This window comes from Muscardinus avellanarius (genome assembly GCF_963383645.1).
Source record: "Muscardinus avellanarius genome assembly, chromosome: 6".
Classification (NCBI taxonomy): domain Eukaryota; kingdom Metazoa; phylum Chordata; class Mammalia; order Rodentia; family Gliridae; genus Muscardinus; species Muscardinus avellanarius.
The window spans coordinates 7,443,017-7,466,583 of record NC_137791.1 but is presented as its reverse complement, the minus strand read 5'-3'; positions in this window follow the sequence as shown (position 1 = coordinate 7,466,583).

Sequence of the window (23,567 nt, the reverse complement as noted above, 5' to 3'; positions counted from 1 at the left end):
TAGGACAGAGAAGAATGGCCAAATCCACAATCCTTCTTATTTCTGTCCCCTTACAGTGTAACCAGTGGAGAGCTGAGTGCAGGAACCCCAGTTAGGTTACTTACTGCAGATCCTCAAGGAGTAACTGAAAAGGGACCACAAAAAAGTGGGAATTTATGCAGACCATGGCTACCGGCTGTACAAGCAACTCTGAAAATCAGGCTTGAAAACCACTGTAGAGAGAGTGGAGTTTCTGTACTTGATTTTGGACTCACCCTCTGTGAGTGCTCCCTGCCAGGTAGACAGAGAGAGACGTTGGGCAGGAGACAATTGCACTGAGATGACAGATTGGTATCTCTCTTACAGGCTTCCAGGCAAGTGAGAATGCTTGGAAATTTGGGGACCCACTATAATAAGTGGATCTTAAAAAGACCCAACAGGGCTGCAGAGACCAAGTGTGAGAGCATTTTTGTTGTTGTTGTTGTTGTTGTTGTTATTCAATTTTTCTTTTCCTTTTTCACTTTTTTCTTTTGTTTTTTTTTTCATGCGTGGTTATGTTTATTGATTACTGCCCCTCTTTCGTTGTGTGCTTGTACATTTTTGTTTTATCATTTTTGTTTTTATCCTATTTCTTTCTTCTCCTTCCTTCTCTCCTTTTTTTTTTTTTTTTCTCTTGCAGTGCAGGGGATCCAGCCAAGACCCTGTTGAATGCTGGATGAGTAGCCTGGGCCACATCACCAAAACCCAGACTACAAGAGCCTTCTGTCAGCAGCCAGCAGTCAGGGTCAGCCTCTCCCTGCAGCTCCACCCCAATTGGCCTCCTTAGCAAAGTAAGAAACAGAGTTAGCAAGTGAGCAGGCTTGAAACAGAGCTTTGGAGAAGCTTATATAACTCATCTAAGCAACCATCAAAGCAAGAAGAAAAAAAGAAAACAAAAACCTTACAAGGACATAAACAGAGCCACAAGGGGAAAATCAGCTCTCTTCCAACAAGAAACATTTACTCATTCTTGGTTAAGCAATTCTTAAGTTTCCTTTATATTGCTTTATATATTTTTTCTCTTTCTCTCCTCTTATGTCTGTACATGCAAGACATTGTCTGTGTTCTTTTTTGCTTGACTGACTGCAAGTGAACCTCTATGCCAGTTTCTTATATTACATCCATTTTCTATCAGTATAATTAAACATTCCACACTGGTTAAAATTTTTTCTTTATTTTAACTAATTTTATTCTTTATTATATATTATATAACTACATTCAACCTCTTAGTCTGCTTGATTCTATTTTTTTCTCAACCTCATTACTGCTTCGATCATTCTATTCTCTTCCTCCTCACTCACCCTTCACCATTTTTTACAATAAAATCTGCCCTTGCAGATTCCGACTCCTCTCTACTTCTACTGCTGAAGCTGGACCAGATAGGTAAACCAACAGGAAGGACTTCCAAATAGTAAGGAAGAACCAATCACAGCTGACAGATGGAGCTGCCCGGCGCCCCACACTTAGAAGTTTAAAAATGCACAGGACACAAATTTCTCTACACACACCTAATCAAGGAGATAAAAGACCTCTACAAGGAAAATTATAAAACATTGAGAAAAGAAATCGAAGATCTGAGAAGGCGGAAGGACTTCCCATGCTCTTGAATAGACAGAATAAATATCATCAAAATCGCTGTTCTACCAGATCCAATGTAATACCCATTTCAATTACCACACTCATTCTTCACAGATATGGAAAAATCACCCCTTAAGTTTATTTGGAATAATAAAAATCCCAGAATAACCAAAATAATTCCCAGCAATAAGAACCATGCAGAAGTCATCACAATACCTGGCTTCAAAGTATATTATAGAGCCATAGTAATAAAAAAAAGAAGCATAATATTACTTACATAATATTGTAAGTAAGCAGATACTTACACCAATGGAGCAGAATAGAAGACTCAGAAACAAATTCACAACTTACAGCCAATTGCTTTTTGACAAATGGGCCAAAATCGTAAACTGGAATAAAGATAGCTTCTTTTTCAACAGATGAGGTTGTCAAAACTGGTTACCCATATTAAGAAAAGTGGAAAGAAGTCCCATTTTCTGACCCTGCACATGAGTCAATTCAAAATAGAAGAAAGAACTAGAAATTAGACCAGATAACTTGCAGTTATTTGAAGAGGGCATTGGGCCAATACTCCAACATATAGGCACTTCCTCAATGAGACCCCGAAGGCATAAGAAGTTAAAATGAGTATTAGTACATGGGGCTGAATTAAACTGAAGAGCTTCTGGGCAGCAAAGGAAACTACCAAGAACCTCAACAGATATCAGACAAAATGAGAGAATATTTTTTGCCAGGAATTCCTCTGATAGATAACTAATCTCTAGAACGTGTAGACAACTCAAGAAACCACCAGAAAACAAATAACCCAATCAAAAAAAAAAAAAGGCAAGTGAACTAAATAGATATTTAACAAATAAAGAAATATAAATGGTCAATAAATGAATAAAAATGTTCAACATCATTAGCAATAAGAGCGATGCAAATCAAAACTATTATTTTACTTAACATTAATTAGAATTCCCATCAGTAAAAACAGAAACAATAATAAAGTCTGGCAAGAATGTGAAGAAGTAGGAACTCTGATAAAATGTTTATGGGACTGCAAATTAGTGAAACTACTAATTGGGAAACAGTTTGGAAGATCCTCAGAATACTGGAATGGACCTACAAAATGACTACCATATGCCACTCTTGGGAATCTACCCAAAAGAAAGTAAATAAAACGAGTAATGCATGCCTGTCTATGTTTATAGCTGCACAATTCACAACTACCAAACTATGGAACTAGCCCAGATGTCCATCAACTGATGAATGGATTACAAAACTATGGGGTATGTACACAATGGAATTCTACTCAGCCATAAAGAAGAACAAAACTATGATATTTGCAGTGAAATGAATGGAACTGGAAAACATGCTAAGTGAAATTGATCAGTGCAGAAGCTAGAGAAAACTGGGACGTAGGAGGGACTCCAGACAAAGGAGAAACCTTAGTTAAGTGAGGAAGAGGATCTGATGAGGGATGTAGGAGAGGGGAAGAGGGAAATATTTCAATGATCATGATGTATATACGCAAACATCAAAAAACAACCATTGTACAAAGCATGGGAAGGAGGAGAGGGGGAGAGAATTGAGAGGGAACTGGGGAGGGCGAAATGTGTGCTGAGTGTAGGTATGTCTCCATCATCCTAAACTTCAACAAGGTGTGTGAGTACAATTCCAATAAAAAAGAAAGAAAATGAATTAATGGGAACTAGCAAAATAATGGTGAAGGTGAAAAGGAATCTTTGGATTCTCAACATATTTTGGAAATAGAAATATAAGAATAACATATAAATATTTTAGATCATTTTTAAAATGCTTTCAAATTATATATAAATCCTACTTAACCTCTCATAAATTCTGTCAAGTCATGGAGAAAGATATCTCATCTTATTCATATAAAAGAGGCCACTAAAAGTATCACTAATAAAAAGAAAACTCTTCCTTATGTGAGGACAATATGTTGCAAACATTCTAAAATGCATTTTGACAAGTCTTTAGGATAGAACCACTCAAATTTGTTTTAATTAAGAGTTCTAAAATCAATTTTTACATATTTAATTGCTGAACTATGGCATCCTGAGAAATAATAATTACCTGTCCAATTACAAAGTTTAAGTGCACTTTTCTATTCACCTGGCTTTCTTCAGTTTGGCTTCCAATATTCTTACTCACTTGAACAATATTATTAAGTTCTGAAGTTGATTATATGGGTTGCTTTGTGAATAAGGACAAGTAGTATTTCAGACAGCTAAAAATAAAGTTCTATTTGGCTTTGTGAAATACTTATACCTATGATCCTCTGTGAAGAATATGCACGGAGTATTAGAAATGTTCACTTCTTTAAACACGCTCTAGAAAATTAAAGATTAGTTGGGTAAAACTTAAAAATTATCTTTAGAACTATGTTCTAATATCATACCTTCCAACTTACCAAATTAAAATACTTTATAGTATTCTCAATCATTAATTTTAAATAGAAGAAAAATAACCTCAGCTTTTTTTTCTTTCATGGCATGAGCTAAAACAATTTAAGAAAAGATTATCCAACACACTATGTATTATGAAGAATAATTTCACTTAAACAAACTTTCTTATGTAATTAACAGACTTAGACCTAAGAGTGATATTTTGAACATATACATTAGTGCTTATAAAATAAAATATGAATATTATTTTTATTTTTTATTATAATATGTTGATTTAAAACTATCATGTAAATCACATTGATCTGTTTTGAATGAGTAAGTATATCATATAGCTAATGGAAAATCTTTTATACAAACATGAAATCCATAGGATATTCCACTGCAGACTTGTCAGTTCTTAACAAACTCATCTTTGCTCTCATGATAGAAATGATAGTGTTTGAATTTTGTGTGCATAGAAATGGCCTCAATTCAGCGAGGAGATCTCCAAGTGAAAGCACGAGCTTAAGCAACATCAGTAACAGATCTTAAGGATAGAATGTGGGTGAGATTTTGCTATTACTGATGCCAGTCAAAACATTCTTATAGAGGCATGCACAAGATGACAGTCTAACTGCAGCCTCTGACCTTACCCTTTCTAATAACCTCTTCCAGTATGATTGCAAACCTGCAAAGAATTCAGCACCTGTGTAAGGTTCTTCTTTCTGTTTATAGGCATTGTTATTTTATTTTTATATTTTTATACTTTCACTAATATGCTCTAATTATACAATATACTGAGGTATAGAGTGATAGAGATATACACGCATGCAAAACTTAGTCTGTTTCCCTAAGGATATCATCCTTTCTCTTTCTTTCCCTTTATATGTCATTGAGATTGGTATTGATTATCTCATATGTGCAGCTAGCATTATTTTAACTGTTACCTTCATTATATCTCCGTCCCTCCTCCTCTCTCCCCTAAACCCTCTCCATTGGAGTCTCTATTCTCTTTACCTGAAGTGTCTTTTTTAATTTTTTTTTTTTTTTTTTTTTTTGGTGGTACTGGGGTTCCTGGAAGCCCTTCTACCTCTGGGCTACACTCCCAGACCTATTTTTACATTTTTATTTGGAAACAGGGTCTCCTAAGCCAGCGCACGCTGCTGGCTTCGAACCTGCGTGATCCTCTTGTCTCTGCCTCCCAAGCGCGGGGATTACAAGCACGCGCCACCACGCCCGGCCTCTTTTTTAATTTTTTACTGGTGCATTGCAGTCAAACATCTTAATGAGGTACAAGATGGTAGAGACATACATGCACACAACAGTCATTTGGCCCTTCCCCAATTCCCATCTCACTCCCTCCCCCCTCCCTTCTTCTCATACTTGGCTTAGGTCTCTTTATTACCCAATTTCTCTTTAACTTCCACATATAAGAAAACCTATGACTGTTTGTTTTCTGAGACTGGCTAATCTCATTTAGTGTAATATTCTCAATTTTCACCCATTTTTTTCTGAAAATGACATAATTTTATTTTTCTGCATGCTTGAGTCAAATTCCACTGTGTGCATATACCAGTTTTGTGATTCATCTGTTGGTGTACATTTATATATGACTTTCTAATTGTTAAGTAGAGGGTACCATATCAGAAAGGAGAATATTAACCTCATCACATTGAAATATAAACTTTCCATAATGCCATCTAATAACCAGAATCAATTATAGTATACAGGTTTCTATTTGTGTCTAACAGCCTGCTCACCACCAAATACCCTCTTCCACCCCCATTCTGCACAAATGACTGGTCATCTGTTATTCTACTCTCCTAGTTACTGGTCTTATCATCAGTTCAAGAAATGTAGGAAGCATCGATTTCTAAGTCTGAAAAGGGTGAATGCCTCACCATTAGAATATAAAAAATATGCCGTCGTGGTGGCGCACGCTTGTAATCCCCGCACTTGGGAGGCAGAGACAGGAGGATCGTGCAGGTTCGAAGCCAGCCGCGCGTGCTGGCTTAGGAGACCCTGTTTCCAAATAAAAATGTAAAAATAGGTCTAGGAGTGTAGCCCGGAGGTAGAAGGGCTTCCAGGAACCCCAGTACCACCAAATAATAATAATAATAATAATAATAATAATAATAATAATAATAATAACTCATGGCCAACAGCAGATAAGGAATATTTCGAGTGGTTGAAAGGCATTATGAAAAATAAAAATACCAGGACTCATCTTAAGCCAGAGTCAAAGTAGATTGGATAGGAAGAATTTAGGGATGGGGGGATGATCATCTCAAGTCTCCTTTGAATCCATGCTGAAAAGAGCAAAGAAAACAATACTTATGGAGAAGCACCACAAACAATATTCTGTACCAAAGATTAGGCTGAGTTATCCTAAAGCTATCTACCTGCAGCAGAGCATAATAAATCACAAGGCATCAAATAAATTTGTCCCCAAATCAGGGGAATTTACAAGTATAAACATCTAGGTAGCTAAATGAAGTGGTATAAGCTGTTTGAGGTATACAGATAAATAAAACAAACTACAATTCCTACTGAGAGCGATTATAAGATTGGCAACCTTGATGTAACAAAGACCAACTTCTATTTCTTTTATTATTACCCAGGGCTTCTCTTGATTGTCTTCCATAAAGCAAAGTAATGGGAGTTCAATTCAAATGAATGGAGCCTTCTGAGTGGCTTCTACAGATGTCTCCTATTAGGAAGAGACATAGTAAATGCAGCAAATATCATCACTGTTACTCTTTAAGAAGCAGAAAAAGCTCGTTATGCACAAAAGTGTTTTATTTACTATTATTTTCCCCCTGACAATCATGGAAACCATTTTTCATCATTAAGTGAAAATTCAGTCATTTTTCAAGGCAAATTACTACCCAGTTTGAAAACACAGAGACATTTTTGAGATGGAGCCCAGACTTAACATCAATACTTTTGTGTATCAACTATCACCTTATTTATTTATTTATTTATTTATTTATTTATTTATATTTACTTATTTACTATTTATTTATTTATTTATTTATTTATTTATTTATTTATTGTGGAACTGGGGTTCCTGGAAGCCCTTCTACCTCTGGGCTACACTCCCAGACCTATTTTTTATACATTTTTATTTGGAAACAGGGTCTCTTAAGCCAGCGTGGCTGGCTTCGAACCCGCATGATCCTCCTGTCTCCACCTCACAAGCATGGGGATTACAAGTGTGCACCACCACACCCGGAAACCTTTGTTATTTATGTGGATAGAGAAGTTTCACTGGTGGCCAGAAGAAGCAAAAATTTGTGATTCCACATAGACAGAAAGCATGAGAAATTGAAATAGAATCAAATGTCTTCTGGATAGAGATCCTTTCACTCTTGGCATAACACCACTGTTAAAAGCAAAGAGACTGTTTTTAGGCTATATCGAGGGAGATTGCTCTGTTGGAAACCACTATAGAAATTGTGTGACACATGTAAAATATAGCCTGTGAAGAGAAGTGATATAGGAACACAGTGAGTTGTTGATTTTGGAGAGTCTTGTAAAATACTAACTCAAGAGCCTAAGAGGATGAGTCAGGTCAATTACTGAATATATTTTTCATAAAGATAAACTTTTAAAATTTTACTCTAAGAAAACATTTTAGGTGCATGAGGAAAACTTTAAGTAATATGTTTTCTTACTGTTTCTAATGCTAAATTTTTTGCTTTTTGCCTATGAACACATAAAAATGAGAGTATAACTATGCACATAACTGCAATGCCTCACAAAAAAATTAAAACAGGAGGGAAGCCATAAGTTTCTGAGACATGAGAGGTACTAATGGAATATAGAAACTACACATGTCAGCCCATGATTTATTCTCAGGAGGAGGATATTTATTATCAGATAATCAATAAAGACTGCATATTCTCTAGGACTCCAAAGAAATTCTATGATTGGAAAATAAGCCACTTTCAAACTATGTTCCATTGTACCTTAGGATGAGCCCTTGAAAAGTGTGTGTGTGTGTGTTGTGTGTGTGTGTTGTGTGTGTGTGTTGTGTGTGTGTGTTGTGTGTGTGTGTGTTGTGTGTGTGTGTGTGTGTGTGTGTTGTGTGTGTGTGTTGTGTGTGGTGTGTGTGTGTGTGTGTGTGTGTGTTTACTCAGTATGATTGTGGTGAATGCTCTCCATCTCCCATGCTCTCTATCTGTTTCTGATGATCAACTGGCTTAATAAACGATGCAATCATTATTTCAATGAAATAATGGATGTTTGTTAGAATTGTTGATAGAAACTGAACCTACAGCTACAGCAGAACTGTTGGGACTGAGACCTGAGTAAACATACATCAGTATGATTTAACTGTTCAACGAAATCATTCCCTCGTGAAATATGACTAAAAATCAACACAAGCAATAAATAATTTTCCTTCTTGCTTAAAAAAATCTCACTAACTGCATTAGATTTCTAGTGCTGTCATAACAAATTATCACAAACTGGGAGGCTTAAACCAACTGAAGTTTACTCTAGCACAGCTCTGCAGAAGCCAGAAAAGGAGGTGCCAGCCGGGCCATACTTTGAGGACCTTGAGGAAGGACCTTCCTTGACTCTCCATAGTCTCTGGTGTTTCCCATTAATTCCAGGCATTCCTTGGCCTGTGTAAACAGCGTCCCAATTGCAGTCTTCTCCAGCTCATGGTGACTCTTGAACCATGATAGTGTGGTAGACCCCTTGTTCGTCTAAGTGCTAACTATATTTTCCTAAGCAGAAGAGTGCCAAATTTATCTTCTTGAAATAAGGAAGTCTCTTGTCTCTTCTGGAAACTCTTTAATGATTCCATACCATTTTATAATTCTCATTTTTAGTGAGGATCTTCTATTATTACAGTAATCTACTGGTATTCGTCTGTTTCTATTACTTTTAATTTGGATCTATGAAAAGAATTGACAAAGGTGGAGTTCAGGTGAGTACTCCACCTTTGTAGTCCTCCTAGAAATATAGACATTTCTAGGTTTCTCTTTCTGATAAATTCAAGGTCTCTTCATGCTGACATCTTTTCTAATGGGCAAAATTCTGATTTAAGATCACCTGGAAACTGTAGGGACAATTTTCATTATTACTATTTTGTTTATAAGAGCCTGACTTCAGATGATATCTCCTCTCCAAATCTGTTTTCATTAGAGATTCAAAATTTAAGGGGTCTAAGACAAACTATACCCCATCATTAATCTGGAGGTGAAACCTAAGGTACCTTTAATATGCGGTCTGCATCCCTGCCAGACATCAACAGATGCAGGTCATGTCCCTGTCACCTTAGCTGGAATCAGACTTCTGTAAGATTATGTCACATGCATACTTTATAACTGCCATGATGTCATACAAAATCAAGAGTAAATAGAAAATCTTTCAGCCTGAACCAGGGCAGTGATTCAAAATTTTATGCAACTTGCAGAAGATAAGGAAGTCAAAGAGAATGTCTCAGTCTAGAAAAGAAAGTTAAAAAAAATCAGAAGAAAGAAAATTTTCCATTCCACAGTGAAACATCATACTTAGAGCAGACAGGTTTTAAGACATTTGAATTGTTTATGGTATAGAAAATATGAAAATATATTTTTAACTTTCCTAAAAAGAAATCTCTTCAGTTGTGTATCAAGAATATGGCATATGTACTCTAAAAAATCTACTCTGATAATTACTAAAATGTTAAATAAAACTTAGAAAAATGGATGTCTTATTAAATATTTCGGTACTATATTCAAACATTACTAACATAGTTGGTCTGGTATTTTAAAATCATTTTCTTTCTTTCTCTCTCTCTCTCTCTCTCTCTCTCTCTCTCTCTCTCTCTCTCTCTCTCTCTTTTCTTTCCTTCCTTGGTACTGAGGTTTGATATTCTACCTCTTAACTACATTCCCCAGGCCTTTTTTTTTTACTTTTTACTTATTTTTCTATTTTGGAACAGGTTCTTATGAAGTTATTAAGAGCCTCTCTAAATTGTTGAGGATGGTCTCATACCTGAGATCCTCTTATCTCAGCCTCCAAAGTACTGAATCACAAGTGTACATTACCATTCCAGGCCAAGATGTCATGAATCCAACTAAAATAATTTAAAATATAGAACATACAAAAAAATCTGGAATACTTTATATTTATAGATGTTGAAACAATCATGATGTTTTAGAGATAGTATTTAAATTAGCCTTCATATCACTGAAAATTTATTTTTCAAGCCAGAAAGTTCAACAGGGGTCAGCTCAAGAGCTGCTTCAATGAACTTTGTGTTTATTAAGGACTCAGATTCTACCCATATCTCTTCATAAATATCCTTATTATGACCTTACGTTTAAACAAGTTGCAAAGATTCACATTTTAAAGATTGTTGGAAAGCTATTCAAAGAAAAAAACTATATATACTTTCACATTTGAGGTGTAAACAGTGCTTAAAAACACTTACATATAAACATCAGTGGCCAGAAATGTGTCGTGAGTTTTCTTATTAATCAATATGTGTTGAAGAATATGGCACTTAGGTCAAATATTCACCAGGCACATGGTATAGAGATAACAGATGGGTAGCAAAAGAATTAAAGAGCTTGGTGCATTAAATTTTTATTTTAATTTATATATTCATGGCACCATCTAGTATACACACACATATAATTGTATATCTAAATATATGTTTGAGTGTGTAAGCACCTACAGACACACATACACACAAATATTTTTATCTGAGCTAAGGAAACCTTCCTATTCTTTATTTCTAAATGGATTCTATAAAAATATTATGATTAAGGAAGGTTTAAGATTTATATACAATATTTCATTGCAGTGCACATATTATTGCTAAGTGTCTAATACTACCATCTTCGGTGGTTATAATTTGTTGTTATTAAACTAATTACATATTTATTGATGTGTGATATGGCATTTAACTGTATCTGTCTTTTAATTTCTTTCTTCATTTCAATTTTACCCTAGGTATAGTGGAGTTGTTTTCTAACACATCCATGTTAACTACTTAAGACTTTATTAGTATTTCTTATACAGAAAAATGTATTTCAATCATTTAAACTTTTTCATATCACGAGTTTAAGTAAATATATTCTCAAATTTTACTTGAAACAATTTTGATGAATAAATAAATTCTAAGAGAAGCATGTCACTTTTCTTAAGAATTTTATTTGCCATACTATGTTAATACAAGCAAAATTACAGAGCAAAAACACCACCCAGGTGAGGGGCACATCTCTGTAATCCCAGGATTTGAGACGTAGAATGAAAAGGATCTCAAGTTCCAGGCTTGCCTCGGGAATTTAGTAAGGAATTCAGCAAATCAGACCCTGTTTCAATATAAGAATAAATAATAAGGACTTGAGATGTTTCTTGGAGGTAAAATATGCCCCTAGATTCAGTACTTAGTATCAAAAAAGCAAAACTATCATTATAAATCAGTAATAGGAAAAGTAATGAATTATCTCTTAGGAAATAACTTAAGAATCTCCTACATTATAGACCAAAATGTGGATTAAAATAATGTGATATTCTACATAGAAAGCAATGTGGCAGTAGATATAAAAATTAAAACTATAAACAGATCATAATATAGAAATTTTCTTCTGGGGGATCTTAAATATCTTATCTATGTAAGTAATGTCAGCAATAATAAAAATATACATATGTGAGTTTTTAATTGCAGTATTTCTTTAAAAACAACTAAAATATAGCTGAATGCCTATTCATATAATTATACTTGAGAAAATATATTAATTACATGTGCTTAAATATGTTTTCTATATTAATTAAATTTGAGATACCATAAGCTGGGCATGGTGGCACAGGCTTGTAATCCCAGCATTTGGAAGGCTGAGAAAGGAGGATCGCGGTTAAAGGACAGCCTCAACTACTTAGTGAGGCCCTCTGCAACTCAGTGTGGCCCTGTTTCAAAATAAAGAATAAAAGATAGGGCTGGGGATGTAGCTCAGAGGTAGAATGGCCCTGGGTTTCACCCCCAGTACCACACCAAAAAAATGGAGATATTACTATAAGGTGATATTCATAAAAAGAAGTGTGGAGTATTATGTAAGCATTTTAAACAGTGATTGGCAAAACATCTCTCTATATTTGTTTCATGTTATTAGTTTTCATATTATTGGAAGTAAAGCAGCGGTTGGAGTTACTTAAAGAACTTAGAAATAGATAACCATCGATATCGAACATGGTGTCGGTCGGGCTGTTGTTATGCCCAATGCGTTAGGAATTAAGCCCAAGGGGCATTCTACCCAGAGTTACACTCCCAGACTTATTTTACTGCACATTTTATTTGGAAACAGATTCCCTTTCATTAAATTGTGGAGGCTGGCTTCAGTCCTGCTATGCTTCTGGCTCAACCTCCCAAATACTGGGATTATTGGATTGAGTCCTTACAAAAGCATGCCCCCATTTTGAAAGAGATATACCTATGTTAGCTACTTATAGTAACCTTATGTGTTTTTGTGGATGTGTGTTTCAAAAATATCATAATGCTCTGCAATAAGGGCTGGCAAACATTTCCTATCCAGTCAGAGAGTATGTGCTTTTTCTTTGCTGGTTCCATATGTTCTCAGTGGCGGCAGCATCTGTTTCTCTTTCTTCTCTTCCATCTCCTTCTTCTGCCCCTTTCAATGTCCTATAATGTAACAATAGTTATTATACATTATTTTATTGTGATAAGAACACTTGACATGTGAGCCATCATCTTAATAAACTTTTAAGTGCACAGTGCAGTACTGTCAGCTGAGGCACAATGCTGTATAGTCAGTCTCTTTAGAAGCTTCTCATCTTCTTACCTCATATGATATGTAGCTATAGCCTATCCAACAGCACAGGACAGTTAAGTGACACTAGCTGTATTATTCTGTTCTTTGATTTTTATAAGTGTATTTAATTATACAATATATTGGGCTTCGTCGTGGTGCATTTTTACAAACATATAATGCACGTAATCATATCAGTTCACCTCACTTTCCAGTCCTTTCTCTCCCTTCTGTTTCTCTTTTCTCATCATCTCCCTGATACATTTCATATTTTTTCTCACTAGATTTCACTTGTAGAGGAAACATGTTTGTTTTCTTGTGTCCGCTTAACATTTTGATCTCCAGTTCCGTCCATTTTTGTCAATGACATAATTTCCTTTTTATTTCATGCTAAGTAATGCTCCATTTGTGTGTGTGTACATATAGGTCCTGTTTTCTTTATCCATTCATTTTTGACAGACATCTGGGCTGGTTCCTTAACTTGGCTTTTGAAAATTATGCCATGACAAGAATGGATATGGAGGTATCTCTATATTATGCTGGCTTTTATATTTCTTTTGTTTATATGTATATATAAACCATATTATATTTTATAACAGTCACCTGACTGGGATTAGATGGAATCTCAATGTATTTCTGATGGCAAATATGTTTAACATCTTCTGATAATTGTTAGTCATTTGTGCTTTTTCTTTTGAGAAATATCTGTTCAGCTCCTTTAACCATTTATTGGTTATTTTGTTTAATTGTTTTGGCATTCAGTGTTTTGAGTTCTTTCTATAATCTGAATATAATCTTCTTTTGGAAAAGTAGCTGAAAATATTTTTTTTCTTATGTAGGCTCACCGTTAACTTAATCATTTCCTTTGCTATGAGGAATCTTTTTGATTTGAGGCCATCCCATTTGCTGATTCTGGCTGTTACTTTATGAACTATTGTAATCCTACTCAGGAAGTTGTTATTTTTGCCTATATACCGAGATATTGCCTTGTTTTTTCTTTCTAGCACTTTCTTCTAGTACTTTCAAAGTTTTGTGTCCTAAACTTAAATCTTCTATTCATTTTGAATTGATATTAGTATGGGATGAGGGATCTGGCTTGAATCGTCTACATATTGAATAGTCAATCTTTTCTGCATCATTTATTGAAGAAGCTATCTTTTCTCTAGGGCATATCAAGCATCAGATGGCTGTAACAGTGTGAGTTTGTCTATATCTACTCTTATTTTATTTCATTGGTCTATATGTCTGATTTTATGCCAGAACAGCACTGTTTGTGTTACTATAAGTCTGTAACATATTTTATAATCATATATTATTGTATACCCAGTAGTACTCTTTCCTCAGGTTTGTTTTAGCTATTCAGCATCATTTTCCTTCAATATTCACCTTATGTTTTTTTTTCTTTTCTAGTTCTGTAAAGAATGTCATTGGTACTTGGGTTGGGATTGGTTTTATCAAAATATCATTTTCTGAAATATGGCCATTTTAATAAAATTCTTTGTCAGTCCATGAGCATACATGTTCTTTGTACTGTCCAGAATCTTCTTCAGTTTATCGCTTCAGTTTTCTCTAAATTTTTGCAGAAATTTTATACCTGTGTGGCTAGGTTTAGTACTAGGTGTTTTATTATTTTTATAGCTATTGTGCATATAATTTTTCCAAATTTATTTCTCAGAGGGTTTTTTAATGGTGTATAAGAAAGCAACTGACTTTTCCAAGTGGATTTTGTATCCTCCTACTTTGATGAATTTGTCAATTAAAAGTCTTCTGATGCAGTCTTTAGAGTCTTCTAAGTGTAGGGCCATATCTCCCGCACATAGGTATAATTTGACTTTTGTTTTCCTTTATCATCTCTTAGTTCTTTCTGTTGCCTCATTGCTCTGGCTATAATTTCAAGTACTGTATTGATTAGACATTCCTGTCTCATTTCTAATTTTAGAAAAAGTGCTCAACTTTTCTCCTTTTAGTATGATGTGGCCTTCAGTTATTTTGTGTGTAGATTTTATTATATTGAGGCTTTATTCAGGCTTCAAGCTTTTTTCATGAAAATATGATGAATTTTGTTGAAGGTCTTTCTGTATATATTGAGATTATCATGTGAATTTTTATCTTCAATTCTCATTCTGTGGTGTATTACATTTATCGGTTTGCATATATTGAAGCATACTTGTAACTTTATAATGAAACCAATTTAATCATAATGCATGATCTTTTTAATGTGCTGTTGAATTTGGTTTAAAGTGTTTTAATGAGAGTTATTGTGTTTATGTTCACTATGCTATTGGCCTGTCATTTTATTTTTTGAAAAAACAAAGAGAAAAAAATATAGAGTCAATGATATAGTAAATATAATGAGTGAATAATAGAAAATTTTCCAAGTCTTGGTAATAAGATGAACACTTAGGTATCGTAGGTATTTGAATTCCAAAGAGGCTTGGCCAGCAAAAAAACCTCTTCATTACAGTTAAGATGTTAATGCTTAAAACAAATAATAAATATTAAAAATCTGCACGAGAAAAGTGCTAAGTGTCTTATAAGGGCAAACCCATGAAAATAACAGCAGATTTCTCAGCAGAAATTCTGAAGGTCAGGAAGCCGTGGAATAATATAATTTGAATCCTAAAAGAAAATTGCTGTCAACCAATATTGCTATATCTAACAAATCTATTCTTCAGAATCAAAGAAAGTTAATGAGCTTCTAGAATAAACATAAACTAAAGAAGTACATGAACACCAAGTCAGCACAGTAGAAGATACATCTTAAAGGAATCCTACAAAATAAAAATAGGTGCAGTTGACTATAATCTCCTTATCTTTTTGTTATATTTTATTCCCTCATTTTTCATATTTTATAATATTATTTGTTTCAATATCTCAACTTATTTACTTGGAAGTAATTATAGGGGGTGTTACTTAGACTAACATTTATCTTCTGTTGATTCACTTACAGTTAAATTAATAGTTCATTCTTATTATTCCAAAAATTTTACTACTTTTTTCTGTCACCGTAACTATTCTTCTGGCTTAATCTACTATGCTAAAATGATACCTTTAGCTGGACATGGTGGTACACGCTTGTAATCCCAGTACTTGGGAGGCTGAGAAAGGAGGATCACAGGTTCACAGCCAGCCTCAGCTACTTTGTGAGGCCCTCTGTAACTTAGTGAGACACTGTGTCAAAATAAAGAATAAAAAATAGGGCTGGGAAACCGGGCGTGGTGGCGCACACTTGTAATCCCCAGGCTTGGAAGGAGGAGATAGGAGGATCTCACAGGCACATGTTCGAAGAGAGCGTCACTGGCTTAAGAGATCATGTTTCCAAAAAAAAATGTAAAATAGGTCTGGGAGTGTAGCCCAGAGGTAGAAGGGTTTCCAGGAACCCCAGGACCACCAAAAAAAAAAAAAAAAAAAATAGGGCTGAGGGCTGGGAATGTAGTCTGAGGTAGAATGCCCCTGGGTTCTACCCCCAATACCTCAAAAAAAAAAAAAAATCACACCTTTATTATATTGTCTTTTTTCCTCATTTTTATTCTCTCCCAAATAAGAGTTGTGAAGTCACTCTATTTCTATTTTTATTACTATCTTTATGAGCGCATGAGATAATTAATAATTTTACTTTTAAATCATTAAAACATCTTTTCCTTTGCAGCATTTACATTGAATCCTTATTTACACTTAAATTACATCTTTCAAGGATTAAAATTGTTTCCTACCTGTGGCTATATTTATATTACAAGTATCTATCATCTTTTTCTTTCAGTAGGTTATGGTCTTTTTCTTTCAATGTTTTATGATCTCCATTGGGATTTATTTTTGTGTGTGTGGTTAAAAAAATCTCCTATAATTTTCAGGTGAGTTATGAAAGAAATATAAACTTCAAATGCTTCCTTATTTTTTATTTTATTTTTGCAATTTGAGGAATGAATGATCATTTGACTTTTTATATGATTGTAAACATAAGAATGTATAATCATTTTGCTTTCAGAATATTCCGAATACTCTTATATGCTAAAAATATGTAATGCTGAAAATTATGCTCTATTGTTATTTTGATTTTCAGCAACTGTCATAGGTTTTAAAATGAAATTAAAAGACAAACTTTTATTATAGTACTTATATGTGGCAAAATACATTATAAAAATATAGGAATAATGAAATCCGGTGTTGGAAGGGGAAAATATAAGCAAAATACTGAAAACTAAAACATTACTCATTTTTTAATATCAGGCCCCAAAATACTATTTACCCATCATTTAATAACAGATTGAAAATCTATTTTAATAAAAATTCAATCTCATTTTTATTACCATATCTGTTTTTAATTATAGATCTTTAACATGATTGAGAAATGCAAAAATATTATGTTGATTTTAAATTAATAAAGAACAAAGGATTTTTTTATTTGGATGGTGTATTTTTTTCTAAATATAAAAAATAACTCCAATAAATACCCATGTCTAGCTCATAAGTCATATGCCTCAGGCTGGTACTTAGCACAGTGGCAAAATGCTTGGTTTTCAAGGACAATGCCTTGTGTTTAAATCACACTGCCAAAATGTAAAAAAAAAAAAAAGAAAGAAAAAGAAAAAGAAAAAGAAAGAAAAAAAGTCCCCCCCAATTCCAAACTAAAAACAAAAACTTTTTTTAAAAGTCATACATCACAACAAAAAAATTCAAACACAATATAACAGTGCTGATTATTAAAAATTCCAAATTAAAAATAAAATGAAAACAAGAATTCTGATGTGATATAGTTTTTCAGATGTTCTTACATATAGGCATTTTTGTAAATTATATTTAATATTTACAAATCCACAATGATTCTAATATTAATGCTTTGTGTACTGGCATTTAGATTATTCTCTTTGTTTTTAAATACCTTCTTTGATTTAGGAAGCTATGCTTCTTCCTTTTAAATAATATATTTAAAGATGATTAGTGAAAGTACCTCCAGTTGTTCATATTCAGTACATGACTCTCTTAAATAAAATAAACTAAAGACTTATTGGAAAAAATCTCATTCTTTTATTTGTCCTCTAAGGCAACTTTTTGATTCCCTAAAACTAAAAATGATTATCTTTGTATCTTTCATTTGACAGAGAAACTGAAAGAGATTTTCACATCAAATTATCTTAATGACATTGGGTAGCATATTACAAAGAATGCAGTGCCATCTATTGGAGAACATTATTCTCAAGTCGAATTCATATTTTTATACTTGGTATATGTATTAGTAAAATGACGATATGCCCAAAAGTACGTGGGTTACCTATCTACCTACCTTGCTTGTAAGAAATCATTTTGCTGTTGCTTGGTAATGTTAACTCATCACTGAGCTATTATCACTAAAACTAATACAAGAGTAGATAAAAGAAATGATATTGTAGATGTAATGTTTAAGAAATAAGCAAAACAAACTTGGTCAATCTATATGCTTAGAGGAATGATTTTCAAAATTTTATATATTTTAAGCATTGAATTCACATTCACTGAAGAATAAGCTTCTTGGAAATAATATTATCTGTTTAGTAATTTTAAAATTATGTGGAAAGATTATATGGTAATTCTGCATGAAAATATTATTTTTTCTCATAAAAAGGAGGCATAAAGATACAAATAACCTAGGAAAAAGGAAGTATTTCATAGAGGCATAGAAAAAAACATATACTTAATGTTAGATTCAGGCCATCCAGATAATTTGTAAGACAGTAATATTTATCTTTTTACTTACACTTAAAAACAAAGATAAAATATTCTGCTTTGTGTTTATAACGATTTCTGGCCAGGATAACAATTTAGAGCATTCAGCATAGTTGAAGCCATTAGCTTTGCTCAAACCTTAGTGACTTCTTGTCTTCTCACATTACATTGAGGTTTTTATTTTATTGAGATTTTGAAACATATGCTGTGCCCCCCCCAAAAGTCTACAGATGAGAATCCACACCCTCCTGAGTTGCCTTAATCTCTACAACGTGTCAAGTGGTACAGTATAGGATTTCATTAAGTGGTGAGGGCACACTTGCAATCATCGTGATAGAATATAATTATGGCACCTTACAAAGATAGTTTTCTAATCTAAGCTCTTTATTTTGAGAGAAAGTATTGGTGTCTTCAGAACTGAGCTCCGGAGTTGAGGGGAGGGAGGTTAGTTAAGTATGCAGTGTAGAATATATGCTAAATATGAGAGCTAAAATATTTTATTTTTGTTGCACAAATGCAGTTTATGTGAAGATGTTTAAAGCACAAGTGTTAAAATTCAGAAAGAGAAAATTTTGCTCAGAATTTGGAACATACTGTGGTATGAAGGGCAGAAGAGGATTCACTTCCAAGTATGTACTTCACTCATTTTTTATTGCTTAGCTTATTCTTCATAATTTGAATTTCAGTTACATATATTCACTATTTATAGACTTGGTACAGAGTCAGAGTTGACTCTATGTGGCATTGAATTAGAGTATCACCAGAGATTTAATATTTAAAGAACAAAATATCTTTTTTTTTTTTTTTTTTTTTTTTTGCTACTGGGGATTGAACCCAGAGGCATTTGAACTCCAAGCTATGCCCCCAGCCAATTTTATTTCTTTATTTGGAAACAGGGTCTCGTTAGCTTTCTGCGATTCTGAGAGTTTCCTTACATTGCCGAGGCTGGCTTTTTTGTTTTGTTTCCTTCTTTGTTTAGTATACAGCTTTATTCTATTTTATTTATTTTATAATGTGCTTTTATTGGCGTATTATAGTCTCACGTTATAATGTAAATCATGTTGACAGTGAGAGGCATGCACATTGCGCTTGCTGACTCCAACAGGGATTTTGGGTTCCTTTGGTGTCCAACTGCTTCGTAATTTGCGCATATTAGAGAGAGCATGTGACCCTTCACTTTCTGTGCCTGACTAATCTCATTTAACATAATGTTATCTAGATCTTTCCATTTTCTTGCAAATGACATAACTTTTTATTTCTTTATTGCGTAGTAAAATTTTATTGTGTTCATTTCCTATAATATTTAATCCATTCATCTGTTGATGGACACCTAAGTTGGTTTCATAATTTAGCTATTATGAACTGTGCTGCTATGAACATGGGTATGCATATATTGCTGTAGTTCTCTGATTTGAGGCTTTTTGGAAAGACAGCTAAGAGTGGTATAGCTGGATCATATGGTAGATCCATTCCCATTTCTAAGGAATCTGTACACTGATCTCCAGAGTGACTGGACTAGTTTGTAATCCCACCATCAGTGTAGAAGAGTTTTTATTTCTCCACATTCTCACCATTATTTACTGTTATTTGACCACAGGAAGGGCTGAGTTGTAAGATACCCCAGATATCTCTATCCATTCTTAATAGGCATGATTCTGTGCAACTCCTCATCTTAAAAGTATCCCAGCCATAGCTCCGCTGATTTACCTGTTTTCTCCACATAGTAGTCACAGATCTCTATTTTAATAGTGTGAGTCTGTCACTGATATCCGAAATGGATGGACTCTATGAATCAACCACACATTGGTGAGGAAGTGTCCACATCTGGAGTCGTTTTGGTAATATCCATGGCCACATTTACACAGCTGTCTTTGCCTGTATACTCCAGTACTGTCCTTTCAATCACCTCCAAATTATTTTTCATTAATGTGCAATAAAGTGGAGAATCATTTATTGCCTGATTAGCCATACAATTTTCTCAAGACATCATTTGTGATTCTCACAGAATTCTCTCAAATCTCAGTAATCGGTCCATGAGGACTCCATCCTTTCTTTTCTGGAGATTCATGTCCTTTCGGCCTTTCAGCATTCTCTCTTTGCCGTCTATGGATGATTGTGCAGGCTGTGTACTGCCCAAAGGCACAGCCAAGAGACCAGAGGGGAGAGTGAAGTCCAATTGCTGCTACTGTGGTGTGCGGACCCTGCAAGAGTTTGCTGTTCTTGAGTGAGGCATGCTTCTGATTGGCCAGCCCAGAAAAGCATCCTTTTTCGAAGTTTTTCCTTTACAAGGTACAAAACCAATTCTCCATTTTGGATGTTGCACTTGTAACAGCTTTCAACCACACTGAACCCCTTTGTCTTCTTGCCTCACATCTGGACAGGCAATAATAAAACCTTGACATTTTCTGGTGATCCCCAGTGGTAATGTCAAACCACATGACACTCTGCTTATCAAGAATCTGAACAGCAACCCACACTCAAGATATCCTAAAACCCCTGAATGAATCATCCCCTGGCTCTTCAATCTGTTTTCATCCTGCATAGGACCCACCATATTCCTCCCAAAAAAAGCCCCATTGTGTGAGTTACAATAGATATGCTCATGTCCTCTTCACACACATGGGGTGTGTTCTTCATATCAATACCAAATCCAAATTCATTGGAAGGGTCCAATTCCATTTCCACAGAGTGGTCACAATAAGGTGGAAGGTCTTTCTTCAGTTCCCACAAAAGATCATTGTGGTTATGAGCATAGGAAAGGGCTGTGTAGAAAACAGCCAATGCAAGAGATAGAAGCAGAGTTATAGAAATCACACAGGAGAGTCAAGAGCAGAATGATAGTAAAGCAAGCATGACTTGGAGATTAGAAACCTGTGTGTAAAGCAGAGCCTGCTGAGGAATTAATTGTGGGAATCATGATACAGTTTGAGTTAGTTGTGATGACTAGTACCAGGCAGAAATCATGGCTGACAAGTCATCCCATACACCCCAAGGAACCCGCAGACACTAATGAAAGGGGGTCTGGAGCCAAGGGCATGGACTCTAGTTTCCATGGGAATTTCCAGATGATGCAGAAATACCCTCCAAAATCTGACTAGGTATAGTATACACATAATTAATAGAATCTATGTTTATAAAATATAAATACAGATATAGCACATATACTATATACAGCATATATCTACACACTATTAAATATGTGATAGTATTCTTATGAGACTTTTTGATATTTGAAGCATTGGGTCTGAGTTTCTTATTTTACTCCAATTTCAGTTTGTGGCCTAAAGCTAAGCAATGAGAACTTTTATTTCGCCTTTTATTAAGTATATTCTCTTATTGCATATTTACCTATTAAAGAATAAATCTTGTTCAAAGACTGACATAAAAAGCCTGTGGGTTTTATTACAGAAGGAAATTTATTTTCTGGTTCATTTAGTGATAATCAAATTACAGTCACAGATAAAAAGTGAAAAGCAAGTTATTCAATCGAGCACAGCCATGGTGCCACAATCCTACCTGAGGGTATCAATGGGTTCTGTTGAAGCTATTTTACAAGGTGTCGTCTCCACATAACGTTGCAAATGTATATGTACAAACATTTTTAAAATGACCTTGATCTGTGCATGGATAAAATAATTAGATACTTTAGACAAATCAGTAAAGGAGTAGAAATAATGTTTGGTACTCTATAAAAGACACAACTGAATGTTCATTTTTTTCAACGAGATGGAGTATTATGAAAGAAATCAATGACCTCTTTACCTGTGGCTAACTACTAATTCTTTATTTAATTAAATATAAGCTAGAAATTTACTGTGCATGTGAAAAGAGTGACAGGAAATTAGGAACATCCAAGGTGATGCATTTGGTCCACTCTTCACTTATTAGGACAGTAAAGTTGTACTGCAATAAATCTAAAGATATGCTAATTATTATTCTTCTAGGAACACTTATTTGTGCTTTATTACTAATTAAAATTTATCAAACTAGTTTAATCATGTATCATGCACAACAATTTCATTATTGCATTGATGTCATATTACTTAAATATCAATCTCTTATTCCCTGTGACTTTGTCCTTCTCTTCCTCTTCTTCCTCCCTCTCCTCCTCCTCATCATCATCACTGTTTGAAGGTAGAGAAAATGAGTAGTTTATAATCTCTAGATTAGTCATCAAAAGACATGATTTCTAGTTAGAAGCACATCCTTGAGTAATTTATACTGTAGACAATGAGTAGAAATATCAACTACCCTATAGAAAAATATTAGGGTGGAAATTATTTTTCTCACTTTTCTATTACACATTAATTATATGTAATAACGCTACTACTGTTCTAGGTATTTAGTAATTGCAGCATTTTTGTAAGACAAATCAAATATGAAAAGAGATGACTTACATAAATATTTCAGTATGTTTACATAAGAAAATGCATGGTTTGTTCTCGCTTGCATATTTTCTATTCAACACTCTATTCTGTTATATATTGATGAGAAATTTAAAAAACTTGCAAAGACAGGTAGGCCAGGGAGTGTGTGCCTGTGATCCCAGTAATTGGTAGGCTAAAATAGGAGGATGGCAGTTTTGAGATTAGCCTTCAATAACCTGGAATAATCTTGTTTCAGAATTTAAAAAAATAATAATTTAAAGACAAAGGAAGTGGAAGCTGAGCATCGTGGTGCATGCTTGTAATCCTAGCATTTGGGAGGCTGAGACTGGAGGTTTGAGGTTAGAGGCCCGACTCAGCTACTTAGTGAGGTCTTTTGCAACTCAATGAGACCCTGTTTCTTATTTAAGAATAAAAAATTGGGCTGGGGTTATAGCTGGGAGGTAAAATGCCCCTGGGTTCTATCCCTAGTACTACAATAAGTAAGTAAATAGAAAAGAAAAAGTAGTTGGGCATGTAGTTAAGTGTTAGATAGAGGTAAGGGCCAGTAAAACAAAACAAAACAAGAACTAGCAAAAAGGGATAATTGGTTAATAAATACAATATTGAATGTGAAATAAGTTGGACTATCTCTGAACAATTTGCATGAATATCAACAAGGAAGTGAAATAATTTGCAATGAGAAATTCTTAAGATTTAAAAACAGTAATAGTTTTAAACAAGATTAA